The sequence below is a fragment of the Pseudophryne corroboree genome, chromosome 4 (assembly GCF_028390025.1).
Source record: "Pseudophryne corroboree isolate aPseCor3 chromosome 4, aPseCor3.hap2, whole genome shotgun sequence".
In the NCBI taxonomy this organism is placed as follows: Eukaryota; Metazoa; Chordata; class Amphibia; order Anura; family Myobatrachidae; genus Pseudophryne; species Pseudophryne corroboree.
Window position 1 is genome coordinate 12055593 of NC_086447.1, and position 17439 is coordinate 12073031.

Genomic DNA, 17439 nt, shown 5'->3' on the forward strand with positions numbered 1-17439 from the left:
TTATGTGGTATTATCAGTGATTCCCCCGCTCATCCTCCTGTCTATCTGTGTGTTACCCGGACGCTGCGCTCCACTTACACACAGGCTCCATGCTGTAATGTGCATTGTATGTGTGTTATTATTATGTGGTATTATCAGTGATTCCCCCGCTCATCCCCCTGTCTATCTGTGTGTTACCTGGACACTGCGCTCCACTTACACACAGGCTCCATGCTGTAATGTGCATCATGTGTGTTATTATTATGTGTCATTATCAGTGATTCCCCCGCTCATCCTCCTGTCTATCTGTGTGTTACCCGGACACTGCGCTCCACTTACACACAGGCTCCATGCTGTAATGTGCATCATGTGTATGTTATTATTATGTGTCATTATCAGTGATTCCCCCGCTCATCCTCCTGTCTATCTGTGTGTTACCCGGACGCTGCGCTCCACTTACACACAGGCTCCATGCTGTAATGTGCATCGTGTGTGTGTTATTACTATGTGACATTATCAGTGATTCCCCCGCTCATCCACCTGTCTATCTGTGTGTTACCTCGACGCTACGCTCCACTTACACACAGGCTCCATGCTGTAATGTACATCGTGTGTGTGTTATTATTATGTGGTATTATCAGTGATTCCCCCGCTCATCCACCTGTCTATCTGTGTGTTACCTCGACGCTGCGCTCCACTTACACACAGGCTCCATGCTGTAATATACATCGTGTGTGTGTTATTATTATGTGTCATTATCAGTGATTCCCCCGCTCATCCTCCTGTCTATCTGTGTGTTACCCGGACGCTGCGCTCCACTTACACACAGGCTCCATGCTGTAATGTGCATCATGTGTGTTATTATTATGTGTCATTATCAGTGATTCCCCCGCTCATCCTCCTGTCTATCTGTGTGTTACCCGGACGCTGCGCTCCACTTACACACAGGTTCCATGCTGTAATGTGCATCGTGTGCGTGTTATAATTATGTGTCATTATCAGTGATTCCCCCACTCATCCTCCTGTCTATCTGTGTGTTACCCGGACGCTGCGCTCCACTTACACACAGGCTCCATGCTGTAATGTGCATCATGTGTGTTATTATTATGTGTCATTATCAGTGATTCCCCCACTCATCCTCCTGTCTATCTGTGTGTTACCCGGACGCTGCGCTCCACTTACACACAGGCTCCATGCTGTAATGTGCCTCATGAGTGTTATTATTATGTGTCATTATCAGTGATTCCCCCGCTCATCCTCCTGTCTATCTGTGTGTTACCCGGACGCTGCGCTCCACTTACACACAGGCTCCATGCTGTAATGTGCATTGTGTGTGTTGTTATTATTATGTGTCATTATCGGTGATTCCCCCACTCATCCTCCTGTCTATCTGTGTGTTACCCGGACGCTGTGCTCCACTATACACAGGCTCCATGCTGTAATGTGCATCGTGTGTGTGTTATTATTATGTGTCATTATCAGTGATTCCCCCGCTCATCCTCCTGTCTATCTGTGTGTTACCCGGATGCTGCGCTCCACTTACATACAGGCTCCATTCTGTAATGTGCATCGTGTGTGTGTTATTATTATGTGTCATTATCAGTGATTCCCCCGCTCATCCTTCTGTCTATCTGTGTGTTACCCGGACGCTGCGCTCCACTTACACACAGGTTCCATGCTGTAATGTGCATCATGTGTGTTATTATTATGTGGCATTATCAGTGATTCCCCCGCTCATCCTCCTGTCTATCTGTGTGTTACCCGGATGCTGCACTCCACTTACATACAGGCTCCATGCTGTAATGTGCATCATGTGTGTTATTATTATGTGTCATTATCAGTGATTCCCCCGCTCATCCTCCTGTCTATCTGTGTGTTACCCGGATGCTGCACTCCACTTACACACAGGCTCCATGCTGTAATGTGCATCGTGTGTGTGAGTTATTATTATGTGTCATTATCAGTGATTCCCCCGCTCATCCTCCTGTCTATCTGTGTGTTACCCGGACACTGCGCTCCTCTTACACACAGGCCCCATGCTGTAATGTGCCTCATGTGTGTTATTATTATGTGTCATTATCAGTGATTCCCCTGCTCATCCTCCTGTCTATCTGTGTGTTACCCGAATACTGCGCTCCACTTACACACAGGCTCCATGCTGTAATGTGCATTGTGTGTGTTATTATAATGTGCAGTGCCGTAACTAGGCATTTTAGCGCTGTGTGCAAGAAACGACATTGGAGCCCCCCCCATGCAAGATAGGGGCAGTGCGCGCCGTAGGCGTGCGAAAAATATATAGGGGCATGGCTTCATGGGGAAGGGGCGTGGCCACATAATAATAGCAATTCATACTACGGTGCACAGTAGTCTCCATTATTCAAATTACGCTGCACAGTAGCGCCACTACACCAGGTAGAGCCCCTTTTATACATTACAGCAGACAGCGTCCCCCTTTTTACACATTACAGCAGACAGTCCCCCTTTATACACATTGCGGCAGCCAGTCCCCCTTTTTACACATTGCGGCAGCCAGTCCCCCTTTTTACACATTGCGGCAGCCAGGCCCCCTTTTTATACATTGCGGCAGCCAGGCCCCCTTTTTACACATTGCGGCAGCCAGTCCCCCTTTTTACACATTGCGGCAGCCAGGCCCCCTTTTTACACATTGCAGCAGCCAGGCCCCCTTTTTACACATTGCAGCAGCCAGTCCCCCTTTTTACACATTGCGGCAGCCAGACCTCCTTTTTACACATTGCGGCAGCCAGTCCCACTTTTTACACATTGCGGCAGCCAGGACCCCTTTTTACACATTGCGGCAGCCAGGACCCCTTTTTACACATTGCAGCAGCCAGGACCCCTTTTTACACATTATGGCAGACAGTGTCCCCCAGAGAGAGAGAGAGAGAGAAAGAGAGAGAGGGATATACTTACCTTCTCCCCGCTGACAGGCTCCTCGTGCTGGCATCTCCCTCTGACTGTGCAGGCATCGGACAAGGTGGAGGAGGGAGGGGGAGCAGGGAGCCGCAGCAGCGCTATGTCATTGGTAGTAAGCGCCGCTGCAGCATCCCCCTCTCCTTCCGTATAGGCTGCCTGGCGCTGCTGTGGATGCTGGGATGGAGGTACCGCGCTTCTCTCTCCTCCAGCACGGCTGCGGCGCACGGCGCAGACTTCAGAGGCGGCATGTAATGAGTCAGTTTGACTCATTACATGCCGCTGGCTGTGCGCCCTCAGGACAACTGCGCTGTGTGCCAAGCCCACTTGGCACACACGTAGTTACGGCCCTGATAATGTGGTATTATCAGTGATTCCCCCGCTCATCCTCCTTTCTATCTGTGTGTTACCCGGACACTGCGCTCCACTTACACACAGGCTCCATGCTGTAATGTGCATCATGTGTGTGTTATTATTATGTGTCATTATCGGTGATTCCCCCACTCATCCTCCTGTCTATCTGTGTGTTACCCGGACGCTGTGCTCCACTTACACACAGGCTCCATGCTGTAATATGCATTGTGTGTGTTATTATTATGTGTCATTATCAGTGATTCCCCCGCTCATCCTCCTGTCTATCTGTGTGTTACCCGGACGCTGCGCTCCACTTACACACAGGCTCCATGCTGTAATGTGCATCGTGTGTGTGTTATTATTATGTGTCAATATCAGTGATTCCCCCGCTCATCCTCCTGTCTATCTGTGTGTTACCCGGACACTGCGCTCCACTTACACACAGGCTCCATGCTGTAATGTGCATCATGTGTGTGTTATTATTATGTGTCATTATCACTGATTCCCCCGCTCATCCTCCTGTCTATCTGTGTGTTACCTGGACGCTGCGCTCCACTTACACACAGGCTCCATGCTGTAATGTGCATCGTGTGTGTGTTATTATTATGTGTCATTATCACTGATTCCCCCGCTCATCCTCCTGTCTATCTGTGTGTTACCCGGATGCTGCGCTCCACTTACACACAGGCTCCATGCTGTAATGTGCATCATGTGTGTGTGTTATTATTATGTGTCATTATCAGTGATTCCCCCGCTCATCCTCCTGTCTATCTGTGTGTTACCCGGACGCTGCGCTCCACTTACACACAGGCTCCATGCTGTAATGTGCATCATGTGTGTGTTATTATTATGTGTCATTATCAGTGATTACCCCGTTCATCCTCCTCTCTATCTGTGCGTTACCCGGACGCTGCGCTCCACTTACACACAGGCTCCATGCTGTAATGTGCATCATGTGTGTGTTATTATTATGTGTCATTATCAGTGATTCCCCCGCTCATCCTCCTGTCTATCTGTGTGTTACCCGGACACTGCGCTCCACTTACACACAGGCTCCATGCTGTAATGTGCATCATGTGTGTGTTATTATTATGTGTCATTATCAGTGATTACCCCGTTCATCCTCCTCTCTATCTGTGCGTTACCCGGACGCTGCGCTCCACTTACACACAGGCTCCATGCTGTAATGTGCATGATGTGTGTGTTATTATTATGTGTCATTATCAGTCATTCCCCCGCTCATCCTCCTGTCTATCTGTGTGTTACCCGGACACTGCGCTCCACTTACACACAGGCTCCATGCTGTAATGTGCATCGTGTGTGTGTTATTATTATGTGTCATTATCAGTGATTCCCCCGCTCATCCTCCTGTCTATCTGTGTGTTACCTGGACGCTGCGCTCCACTTACACACAGGCTCCATGCTGTAATGTGCATCGTGTGTGTGTTATTATTATGTGTCATTATCACTGATTCCCCCGCTCATCCTCCTGTCTATCTGTGTGTTACCCGGATGCTGCGCTCCACTTACACACAGGCTCCATGCTGTAATGTGCATCATGTGTGTGTGTTATTATTATGTGTCATTATCAGTGATTCCCCCGCTCATCCTCCTGTCTATCTGTGTGTTACCCGGACGCTGCGCTCCACTTACACACAGGCTCCATGCTGTAATGTGCATCATGTGTGTGTTATTATTATGTGTCATTATCAGTGATTACCCCGTTCATCCTCCTCTCTATCTGTGCGTTACCCGGACGCTGCGCTCCACTTACACACAGGCTCCATGCTGTAATGTGCATCATGTGTGTATTATTATGTGTCATTATCAGTGATTCCCCCACTCATCCTCCTGTCTATCTGTGTGTTACCCGGATGCTGAGCTCCACTTACCCATAAGCTTTGTGCATCGCCTGCTACAGAGAGTGGAATAGCACATCTGGTCACCATCACAGTCCGAGTCATGTTGACAATCTTCTTGTGAAGCTTTAGAATATCCACTAGCTGCAAGTAAAACTCCACTGGCTTTTCACCTGGATAGAGGAAAGTACAGACGCCTCATTACCTGGTTACTCATAGTAGTTTCACTGGAAACTGTGTTACTGTGTGATCAGATGGGCTGTAGTGACAATGTCGGCAGTGATGACATAACCATTGTTAAAATGTTGACGGGCAGCATGTCAGCATACTTCCTAACTTTTCTATGAATGGAGTATGACCCGGAAAGTGGGTGTGGCCTCAGATGGGATGGGCATGGCCTCACCAAACGGACCCATTTTCCAGCCTTATGGGGGCGTGCCCAGTGCTACCCGAGCAGCTGGAGAGCCCCCTGCTCTCCTCCCCGCTCTGTTTAGATGCCATGCACATGTGCACGCCATCTATTCAGTGATCACTTGCGGCTATGCAGAGCAGAGCATCGGTAATCAGAGGCTCCCCCCCCCCCTCCCCCCCCCCCCCCCGCACGCAGGTGGGACAGGAGGACAGTGTCTGAATAGGGGACAGTCTCCCTGGACTCTGGACACTTGGGAGGGATGTGTCAGCATTTTACATGTCAACATGTGAGCAGTAGATGTTACCCTGGTTGGGGTTAATGCAGAGCCGGATTTAGCTCTCGGGGCCCTAGGCAGTTTGGGGCCCTGCTCCCTCACACAATCCACAGCACTGTATCTTATTTCCTCACATTATTTGTGGTTTTTATCTCCTTATATTGAAACCTTTAAACATTAAAGTAATGACAGACATGGCGTAATGACAGCGCTGGGGTCATGGGTTCAATTCTCACCACGGCCGTAACTATGGGCCTAATTCAGACCTGATGGCAGCAGCACATTTGTTAGCTAATGGGCATAACCATGTGCAGTGCAGATGGGGAAGATGTAACATGTGCAGTGCAGGTGGGGCAGATGTAACATGTGCAGTGCAGGTGGGGCAGATGTAACATGTGCAGTGCAGGGGGAGCAGATGTAACATGTGCAGTGCAGGTGGGGCAGATGTAACATGTGCAGTGCAGGTGGGGAAGATGTAACATGTGCAGTGCAGGTGGGGCAGATGTAACATGTGCAGTGCAGGTGGGGTAGATATAACATGTGCAGTGCAGGGGGGGCAGATGTAACATGTGCAGTGCCGGGAGGGGCAGATGTAACATGTGCAGTGCAGGTGGGGCAGATGTAACATGTGCAGTGCAGGTGGGGCAGATGTAACATGAGCAGTGCAGGTGGGGTAGATGTAACATGAGCAGTGCAGGTGGGGCAGATGTAACATGAGCAGTGCAGGTGGGGCAGATGTAACATGTGCAGTGCAGGTGGGGCAGATGTAACATGAGCAGTGCAGATGGGGCAGATGTAACATGTGCAGTGCAGGTGGGGCAGATGTAACATGAGCAGTGCAGGTGGGGTAGATGTAACATGTGCAGTGCAGGGGGGGGGCAGATGTAACTTGTGCAGTGCAGGGGGGCAGATGTAACGTGTGCAGTGCAGGTGGGGCAGATGTAACATGAGCAGTGCAGGTGGGGTAGATGTAACATGTGCAGTGCAGGGGGGGCAGATGTAACATGTGCAGTGCAGGTGGAGCAGATGTAACATGTGCAGTGCAGGTGGGGCAGATGTAACATGAGCAGTGCAGGTGGGGTAGATGTAACATGTGCAGTGCAGGGGGGGCAGATGTAACATGTGCAGTGCAGGTGGAGCAGATGTAACATGTGCAGTGCAGGTGGGGTAGATGTAACATGTGCAGTGCAGGTGGGGCAGATGTAACATGTGCAGTGCAGGTGGAGCAGATGTAACATGTGCAGTGCAGGGGGAGCAGATGTAACATGCGCAGTGTAGGTGGGGAAGATGTAACATGTGCAGTGCTGGTGGGGCAGATGTAACATGAGCAGTGCAGGTGGGGCAGATGTAACATGAGCAGTGCAGGTGGGGCAGATGTAACATGTGCAGTGCAGGTGGAGCAGATGTAACATGTGCAGTGCAGGTGGAGCAGATGTAACATGTGTAGTGCAGGTGGGGCAGATGTAACATGTGCAGTGCTGGGTACAGGGGGCAGTGTGTGAGGTGCTGGGTATAGAGGGCAGTGTGTGTGGAGTCGGGTACAGGGGTAGTCATTCTCCACTGCGCTTGAGTCAGGTGCATTCCACCTCCTTTGCCTATATCGTAGGTAGCTGTATAGGCTTGAATGGCCTTTTGCTGCTCCTCCATCCTCTGAAGCATATAAAGGGTTGAATTCTACCTCGTTACCACCTCTTGCTTCAGATGATGGCAGGGCAGGTTCAGGAAAGTTTGGTGGTGCTCCAGTCTTCGGCACGCGGTGCCTGTATGCCGAAAGTGGCCCGCAATTCTTCGGGCCACCGACAGCATCTCTTGCACGCCCCTGTAGTTTTTTAAATAATTCTGCACCACCAAATTCAACGTATGTGCAAAACATGGGACGTGCTGGAATTTGCCCAGATGTAATGCACGCACAATATTGCTGGCGTTGTCCAATGTCACAAATCCCCAGGAGAGTCCATTTGGGGTAAGCCATTCTGCGATGATCTTCCTCAGTTTCAGTAAGAGGTTGTCAGCTGTGTGCCTCTTATGGAAAGCGGTGATACAAAGCGTAGCCTGCCTAGGAACGAGTTGGCGTTTGCGAGATGCTGCTACTGGTGCTGCCGCTGCTGTTCTTGCTGCGGGAGGCAATACATCTACCCAGTGGGCTGTCACAGTCATATAGTCCTGAGTCTGCCCTGCTCCACTTGTCCACATGTCCGTGGTTAAGTGGACATTGGGTACAACTGCATTTTTTAGGACACTGGTGACTCTTTTTCTGAGGTCTGTGTACATTTTCGGTATCGACCGCCTAGAGAAATGGAACCTAGATGGTATTTGGTACCGGGGACACAGTACCTCAATCAAGTCTCTAGTTGCCTCTGAATTATTGGTGGATACCGGAACCACGTTTCTCACCGCCCAGGCTGGCAAGGCCTCAGTTATCTGCTTTGCAGCAGGATGACTGCTGTGATATTTCATCTTCCTCGCAAAGGACTGTTGGACAGTCAATTGCTTACTGGAAGTAGTACAAGTGGTCTTCCGACTTCCCCTCTGGGATGACAATCGACTCCCAGCAGCAACAACAGCAGCGCCAGCAGCAGTAGGCGTTACACTCAAGGATGCATCGGAGGAATCCCAGGCAGGAGAGCACTCGTCAGACTTGCCAGTGACATGGCCTGCAGGACTATTGGCTTTCCTGGGTAAGGAGGAAATTGACACTGAGGGAGTTGGTGGTGTGGTTTGCAGGAGCTTGGTTACAAGAGGAAGGGATTTAGTGGTCAGTGACTGCTTCCGCTGTCATCCAAAGTTTTTGAACTTGTCACTGACTTATGATGAATGCGCTGCAGGTGACGTATAAGGGAGGATGTTCCGAGGTGGTAACGTCCTTACCCCTACTTATTACAGCTTGACAAAGGCAACACACGGCTTGACACCAGTTGTCCGCATTTGTGTTGAAATAATTCCACACCGAAGAGCTGATTTTTTTTGTATTTTGACCAGGCATGTCAATGGCCATATTCCTCCCACGGACAACAGGTGTCTCCCCGGGTGCCTGACTTAAACAAACCACCTCACCATCAGAATCCTCCTTGTCAATTTCCTCCCCAGCGCCAGCAACACCCATATCCTCATCCTGGTGTACTTCAACACTGACATCTTCAATCTGACTATCAGGAACTGGACTGCGGGTGCTCCTTCCAGCACTTGCAGGGGGCGTGCAAATGGTGGACGGCGCAAGCTCTTCCCGTCCAGTGTTGGGAAGGTCAGGCATCGCAACCGACACAATTGGACTCTCCTTGGGGATTTGTGATTTAGAAGAACGCACAGTTCTTTGCTGTGCTTTTGCCAGCTTAAGTCTTTTCATTTTTCTAGCGAGAGGATGAGTGCTTCCATCCTCATGTGAATCTGAACCACTAGCCATGAACATAGGCCAGGGCCTCAGCCGTTCCTTGCCACTCCGTGTCCTAAATGGCATATTGGCAAGTTTACGCTTCTCATCAGACGCTTTCAATTTTGATTTTTGGGTCATTTTACTGAACTTTTGTGTTTTGGATTTTACATGCTCTCTACTATGACATTGGGCATCGGCCTTGGCAGACGACGTTGATGGCATTTCATCGTCTCGGCCATGACTAGTGGCAGCAGCTTCAGCACGAGGTGGAAGTGGATCTTGATCTTTCCCTATTTTAACCTCCACATTTTTGTTCTCCATTTTTTAATGTGTGGAATTATATGCCAATATCAATAGCAATGGCCTACTACTATATATACTGCGCACAACTAAAATGCACCACAGGTATAGAATGTAGATGGATAGTTTACTTAATGACGACACAGAGGTAGGTACAGCAGTGGCCTTCCGTACCGTACTGCTATATATACTGGTGGTCACTGTGTCAGCAAACTGCAAAACTAAAATGCACCACAGGTATAGAATGTGGATGGATAGTATACTTGATGACACAGAGGTAGGTACAGCAGTGGCCTTCCATACCGTACTGCTATATATACTGGTGGTCACTGTGTCAGCAAACTGCAAAACTAAAATGCACCACAGGTATAGAATGTAAATGGATAGTATACTTAATGACGACACAGAGGTAGGTACAGCAGTGGCCTTCCGTACCGTACTGCTATATATAGTATATAATGTGATTACACTGATACATAGAAACTGGTAATATATATATATTCAGTGAGTTACATATGATACAAGACTCAGCATGTACAAAAGTGCAAGGTGACAACAATTCCAACAACAGATGAAACTAGGGGTCATTCCGAGATGATCGTAACTGTGCTAAATACGATCATTCACACTGACATGCGGGGGGACGCCCAGCACAAGGTTAGTACGCCCCGCACGTCAGTGCCGGCTCCCCCCCCCCCCCGCAGAAGTGTAAAGGCATCGCACAGCGGCAATGTCTTTGCACTTCAAGAGTAACTCCCGACCAGCGCAGTTTTAGCGTGCTGGCCGGGAGCTACTCTTCGCTCCCCGACCCGCAGCGGCTGTGTGTGACATCTCCCGTTCAGTCCGGCAACGCCTGCGTTGTCCAGACTGCGCACATGAAACGGCTGCCAAAAGCCACCGTTCAGCCCCCCCCCCCCCCCCCCACTCAGCGACCCGCCTCTGCCTGTGTGTCAGGCAGAGGCAATCATAGCAACCAGACGGCCTTCGGCTGTCTGAAATGCGCCGGTGCATTGCGGCACGGGCGCATGCGCAGTTCTGACCGGATCGCACCGTTGCGATAAACTGCAGTGTGCAATTAGGTAAGAATGACCCCCTAAGTGTGCAAAAAAAATAATCCAGTGAAATACCGTGAAACATACATGTTCTGCAGTGTGAATGAACATATAATATATACTGGTGATCTGCCATGTTTCTATCAAATAAGAGAAAGTAAAATAACCGTAAGGGAAAATGTATTATAATGTAAGAGGAAATGAACATACAGCGATATTCAGCCCACATTTTAGGGCTCTGCATTACTGAATATATATTCCCAAAAATGTCAAAATTGGGTAAAAAAAAACAGGATGAAAGCGATTTGATTGGGTCCTTGTATATTGTACAGAATTTCTATGAAAGAATTGTTTTAAAAGCTTAGAATAGAACGTGTTACCTAGGAAATATTATATTAAAGTGTATATATATATATATAAGTAGGGTGTACTATAAACAGCCGGACACAGCTACAACAATCTGATCATCGGACACCTACAAGAGCGGACCATGGCCCTCATTCCGAGTTGTTCGCTCGGTATTTTTCATCGCATCGCAGTGAAAATCCGCTTAGTACGCATGCGCAATGTTCGCACTGCGACTGCGCCAAGTAACTTTACTATGAAGAAAGTATTTTTACTCACGGCTTTTTCTTCGCTCCGGCGATCGTAATGTGATTGACAGGAAATGGGTGTTACTGGGCGGAAACACGGCGTTTCAGGGGCGTGTGGCTGAAAACGCTACCGTTTCCGGAAAAAACGCAGGAGTGGCCGGAGAAACGGTGGGAGTGCCTGGGCGAACGCTGGGTGTGTTTGTGACGTCAACCAGGAACGACAAGCACTGAACTGATCGCACAGGCAGAGTAAGTCTGGAGCTACTCTGAAACTGCTAAGTAGTTAGTAATCGCATTATTGCGAATACATCGGTCGCAATTTTAAGAAGCTAAGATTCACTCCCAGTAGGCGGCGGCTTAGCGTGTGTAACTCTGCTAAATTCGCCTTGCGACCGACCAACTCGGAATGAGGGCCCATAACTGAGAGCTACATGTAATCCTTTTGGATATATGAATCCCATTAGGAAGATCATCTTAGTGTCAGATCAGATACTACCAGATCACCCCACGTAACCCTAATGGAACATGTGACCTCCCATACGCCCTGAGGCCATTGGGGTCACTGTCCTGGAATGTCTGGAAATGCAGCGCTATGGAGACAGGAGATTTCTACATGTTCCAATAATCTGACTTTTGAAGGTCTGGATGTTCTGCTGATGTAGAGTTTGTGACAGGGACATTCGGGATGACACACCTAGAAATACCTACAGTATATAGCGTTGTCTTGCCCTGGTAAAGCACACATATAGATACATTATACAGAATATTATACCTGCAGGTGTCAGTTACCTATTGTTGTGTCAGTCACAGTGTATAGATGTCATGTCGCTATTGTGTAACTCAGGCAGTTGTGTCACTTACCTAGAGGCGCTGGTTCTGCTGCTGGGACGGAGCCCAAATAGCAGAGGAGGAGTAGCAGGAAGGAGCCGGTTACTGCAGACATGTCTGAGTGCTGGAGATGTGTGACACCCAGGAGACATCCCAGGTGCTTTATAGGAGCCACACAAGGAAGGAGGAACAGAGAGCAGGACACACACTAATTATATTAATTCACAATCGTGTCTTCTCACACTGCACAACAGGGAATCCTGCCAGCGGAAGGCGTTGTGTAACTCTCATCACCGTTCTCACAGCAGGATTATTGGGCAGGTAAGAAAGGGTTAATTAAAAAAAAAGGGGATTAGGTCCCCCCTCCTAAAAATATAACCAGCCCTAGACCTCTACTACAGAAACATTGGGGGGAAATCCAGTACAAGGTGCCCCTGTTTATCCAGTAACCTGAAGGAGGCTAAAACATCCGGAGGTAATGCCATAGCAGCATAGGGTAAGGGTGTATCTAGGGGCAATATAAAGTACTCGCACCACCCATATTCTCCACTACCCACGTATATCCCCACCACACATATTCTCCACTACCCACATATATCCCCACCACACATATTCTCCACTACCCACGTATATCACCACCACCCATATTCTCCACTACCCACGTATATCCCCACCACACATATTCTCCACTACCCACGTATATCCCCACCACACATATTCTCCACTACCCACGTATATCCCCACCACACATATTCTCCACTACCCACGTATATCCCCACCACACATATTCTCCACTACCCACGTATATCCCCACCACACATATTCTCCCCTACCCACGTATATCCCCACCACACATATTCTCCCCTACCCACGTATATACCCACCACCCATATTCTCCACTACCCACGTATATCCCCACCACACATATTCTCCACTACCCACGTATATCCCCACCACCCATATTCTCCACTACCCACGTATATCCCCACCACACATATTCTCCACTACCCACGTATATACCCACCACACATATTCTCCACTACCCACGTATATCCCCACCACACATATTCTCCACTACCCACGTATATATCTACACCACACATATTCTCCACTACCCACGTATATCCCCACCACACATATTCTCCACTAACCACGAATATCCCCACCATACATATTCTCCACTACCCACATATATCCCCACCACACATATTCTCCACTACCCACGTATATCCCCACCACCCATATTCTCCACTACCCTCGTATATCCCCACCACACATATTCTCCACTGCCCACGTATATCCCCACCACACATTTTCTCCACTACACACGTATATCCCCACCACACATATTCTCCACTACACACGTATATCCCCACCACACATATTCTCCACTACCCACGTATATCCCCACCACCCATATTCTCCACTACCCACGTATATCCCCACCACACATATTCTCCACTACCCACGTATATCCCCACCACACATATTCTCCACTACCCACGTATATATCTACACCACACATATTCTCCACTACCCACTTATATCCCCACCACACATATTCTCCACTACCCACGTATATCCCCACCACACATATTCTCCACTACCCACGTATATATCTACACCACACATATTCTCCACTACCCACTTATATCCCCACCACACATATTCTCCACTACCCACGTATATCCCCACCACACATATTCTCCACTACCCACGTATATCCCCACCACACATATTCTCCACTACCCACGTATATCCCCACCACCCATATTCTCCACTACCCACATATATCCCCACCACCCATATTCTCCACTACCCACGTATATCCCCACCACACATATTCTCCACTACCCACGTATATCCCCACCACACATATTCTCCACTACCCACGTATATCCCCACCACACATATTCTCCACTAACCACGTATATCCCCACCACACATATTCTCCACTACCCACGTATATCCCCACCACACATATTCTCCACTACCCACGTATATCCCCACCACACATATTCTCCACTACCCACGTATATCCCCACCACACATATTCTCCACTACCCACGTATATCCCCACCACACATATTCTCCACTACCCACGTATATCCCCACCACACATATTCTCCACTACCCACGTATATCCCCACCACACATATTCTCCACTACCCACGTATATCCCCACCACACATATTCTCCACTACCCACATATATCCCCACCACACATGTTCTCCACTGCCCACGTATATCCCCACCACACATATTCTCCACTACCCACGTATATCCCCACCACACATATTCTCCACTACCCACGTATATCCTCACCACACATATTCTCCACTACCCACGAATATCTCCACCACCCATATTCTCCACTACCCACGTATATCCCCACCACACATATTCTCCACTACCCACGTATATCCCCACCACCCATATTCTCCACTACCCACGTATATCTCCACCACACATATTCTCCACTACCCACGTATATCCCCACCACACATATTCTCCACTACCCACGTATATCCCCACCACACATATTCTCCACTACCCACGTATATCCCCACCACACATATTCTCCACTACCCACGTATATCCCCACTACACATATTCTCCACTACCCACGTATATCCCCACCACACATATTCTCCACTACCCATGTATATCCCCACCACACATATTCTCCACTACCCACGTATATCCCCACCACACATATTCTCCACTACCCACATATATCCCCACCACATATATTCTCCACTACCCACGTATATCCCCACAACACATATTCTCCACTACCCACGTATATCCCCACCACCCATATTCTCCACTGCCCACGTATATCCCCACCACCCATATTCTCCACTGCCCACGTATATCCCCACCACACATATTCTCCACTACCCACGTATATCCCCACCACACATATTCTCCACTACCAACATATATCCCCACCACACATATTCTCCACTACCCACGTATATCCCCACAACACATATTCTCCACTACCCACGTATATCCCCACCACCCATATTCTCCACTACCCACGTATATCCCCACTACACATATTCTCCACTACCCACATATATCCCCACCACACATATTCTCCACTACCCACGTATATCCCCACCACCCATATTCTCCACTACCCACGTATATACCCACCACACATATTCTCCACTACCCACGTATATCCCCACCACCCATATTCTCCACTACCCACGTATATCCCCACTACACATATTCTCCACTACCCACGTATATCCCCACGTATATCCCCACAACACATATTCTTCACTACCCACGTATATCCCCACCACCCATATTCTCCACTACCCACGTATATCCCCACTACACATATTCTCCACTACCCACGTATATCCCCACCACACATATTCTCCACTACCCACGTATATCCCCACCACCCATATTCTCCACTACCCACGTATATACCCACCACACATATTCTCCACTACCCACGTATATCCCCACCACACATATTCTCCACTACCCACTTATATCCCCACCACACATATTCTCCACTACCCACGTATATCCCCACCACACATATTCTCCACTACCCACGTATATATCTACACCACACATATTCTCCACTACCCACTAATATCCCCACCACACATATTCTCCACTACCCACGTATATCCCCACCACACATATTCTCCACTACCCACGTATATCCCCACCACACATATTCTCCACTACCCACGTATATCCCCACCACCCATATTCTCCACTACCCACATATATCCCCACCACCCATATTCTCCACTACCCACGTATATCCCCACCACACATATTCTCCACTACCCACGTATATCCCCACCACACATATTCTCCACTACCCACGTATATCCCCACCACACATATTCTCCACTAACCACGTATATCCCCACCACACATATTCTCCACTACCCACGTATATCCCCACCACACATATTCTCCACTACCCACATATTCTCCACTACCCACGTATATCCCCACCACACATATTCTCCACTACCCACGTATATCCCCACCACACATATTCTCCACTACCCACGTATATCCCCACCACACATATTCTCCACTACCCACGTCTATCCCCACCACACATATTCTCCACTACCCACGTATATCCCCACCACACATATTCTCCACTACCCACGTATATCCCCACCACACATATTCTCCACTACCCACGTATATCCCCACCACACATGTTCTCCACTGCCCACGTATATCCCCACCACACATATTCTCCACTACCCACGTATATCCCCACCACACATATTCTCCACTACCCACGTATATCCTCACCACACATATTCTCCACTACCCACGTATATCTCCACCACCCATATTCTCCACTACCCACGTATATCCCCACCACACATATTCTCCACTACCCACGTATATCCCCACCACCCATATTCTCCACTACCCACGTATATCTCCACCACACATATTCTCCACTACCCACGTATATCCCCACCACACATATTCTCCACTACCCACGTATATCCCCACCACACATATTCTCCACTACCCACGTATATCCCCACCACACATATTCTCCACTACCCACGTATATCCCCACCACACATATTCTCCACTACCCACGTATATCCCCACCACACATATTCTCCACTACCCACGTATTTCCCCACCACACATATTCTCCACTACCCACGTATATCCCCACCACACATATTCTCCACTACCCACATATATCCCCACCACATATATTCTCCACTACCCACGTATATCCCCACAACACATATTCTCCACTACCCACGTATATCCCCACCACCCATATTCTCCACTGCCCACGTATATCCCCACCACACATATTCTCCACTACCCACGTATATCCCCACCACACATATTCTCCACTACCCACATATATCCCCACCACACATATTCTCCACTACCCACGTATATCCCCACAACACATATTCTCCACTACCCACGTATATCCCCACCACCCATATTCTCCACTACCCACGTATATCCCCACTACACATATTCTCCACTACCCACATATATCCCCACCACACATATTCTCCACTACCCACGTATATCCCCACCACCCATATTCTCCACTACCCACGTATATACCCACCACACATATTCTCCACTACCCACGTATATCCCCACCACCCATATTCTCCACTACCCACGTATATCCCCACTACACATATTCTCCACTACCCACGTATATCCCCACGTATATCCCCACAACACATATTCTTCACTACCCACGTATATCCCCACCACCCATATTCTCCACTACCCACGTATATCCCCACTACACATATTCTCCACTACCCACGTATATCCCCACCACACATATTCTCCACTACCCACGTATATCCCCACCACCCATATTCTCCACTACCCACGTATATACCCACCACACATATTCTCCACTACCCACGTATATCCCCACCACCCATATTCTCCACTACCCACGTATATCCCCACTAC

At 48.7% G+C, this 17439-nt stretch overlaps 1 long non-coding RNA gene across 1 annotated transcript in view; it reads right to left on the minus strand.

Moving 5' to 3' along the window:
• The window catches only part of LOC134911058 (uncharacterized), a 155316-nt gene extending 143144 nt beyond the window's left edge, over window positions 1-12172 (minus strand). The window contains exons 1-2 of the long non-coding RNA XR_010176296.1: window positions 11986-12172; window positions 5157-5296 (exon numbers count right to left, since the gene is read on the minus strand). This is a non-coding gene — a long non-coding RNA (uncharacterized LOC134911058). The remainder of the gene's footprint in view (window positions 1-5156; window positions 5297-11985) is intronic.
• Window positions 12173-17439: the final 5267 nt, after the last annotated feature.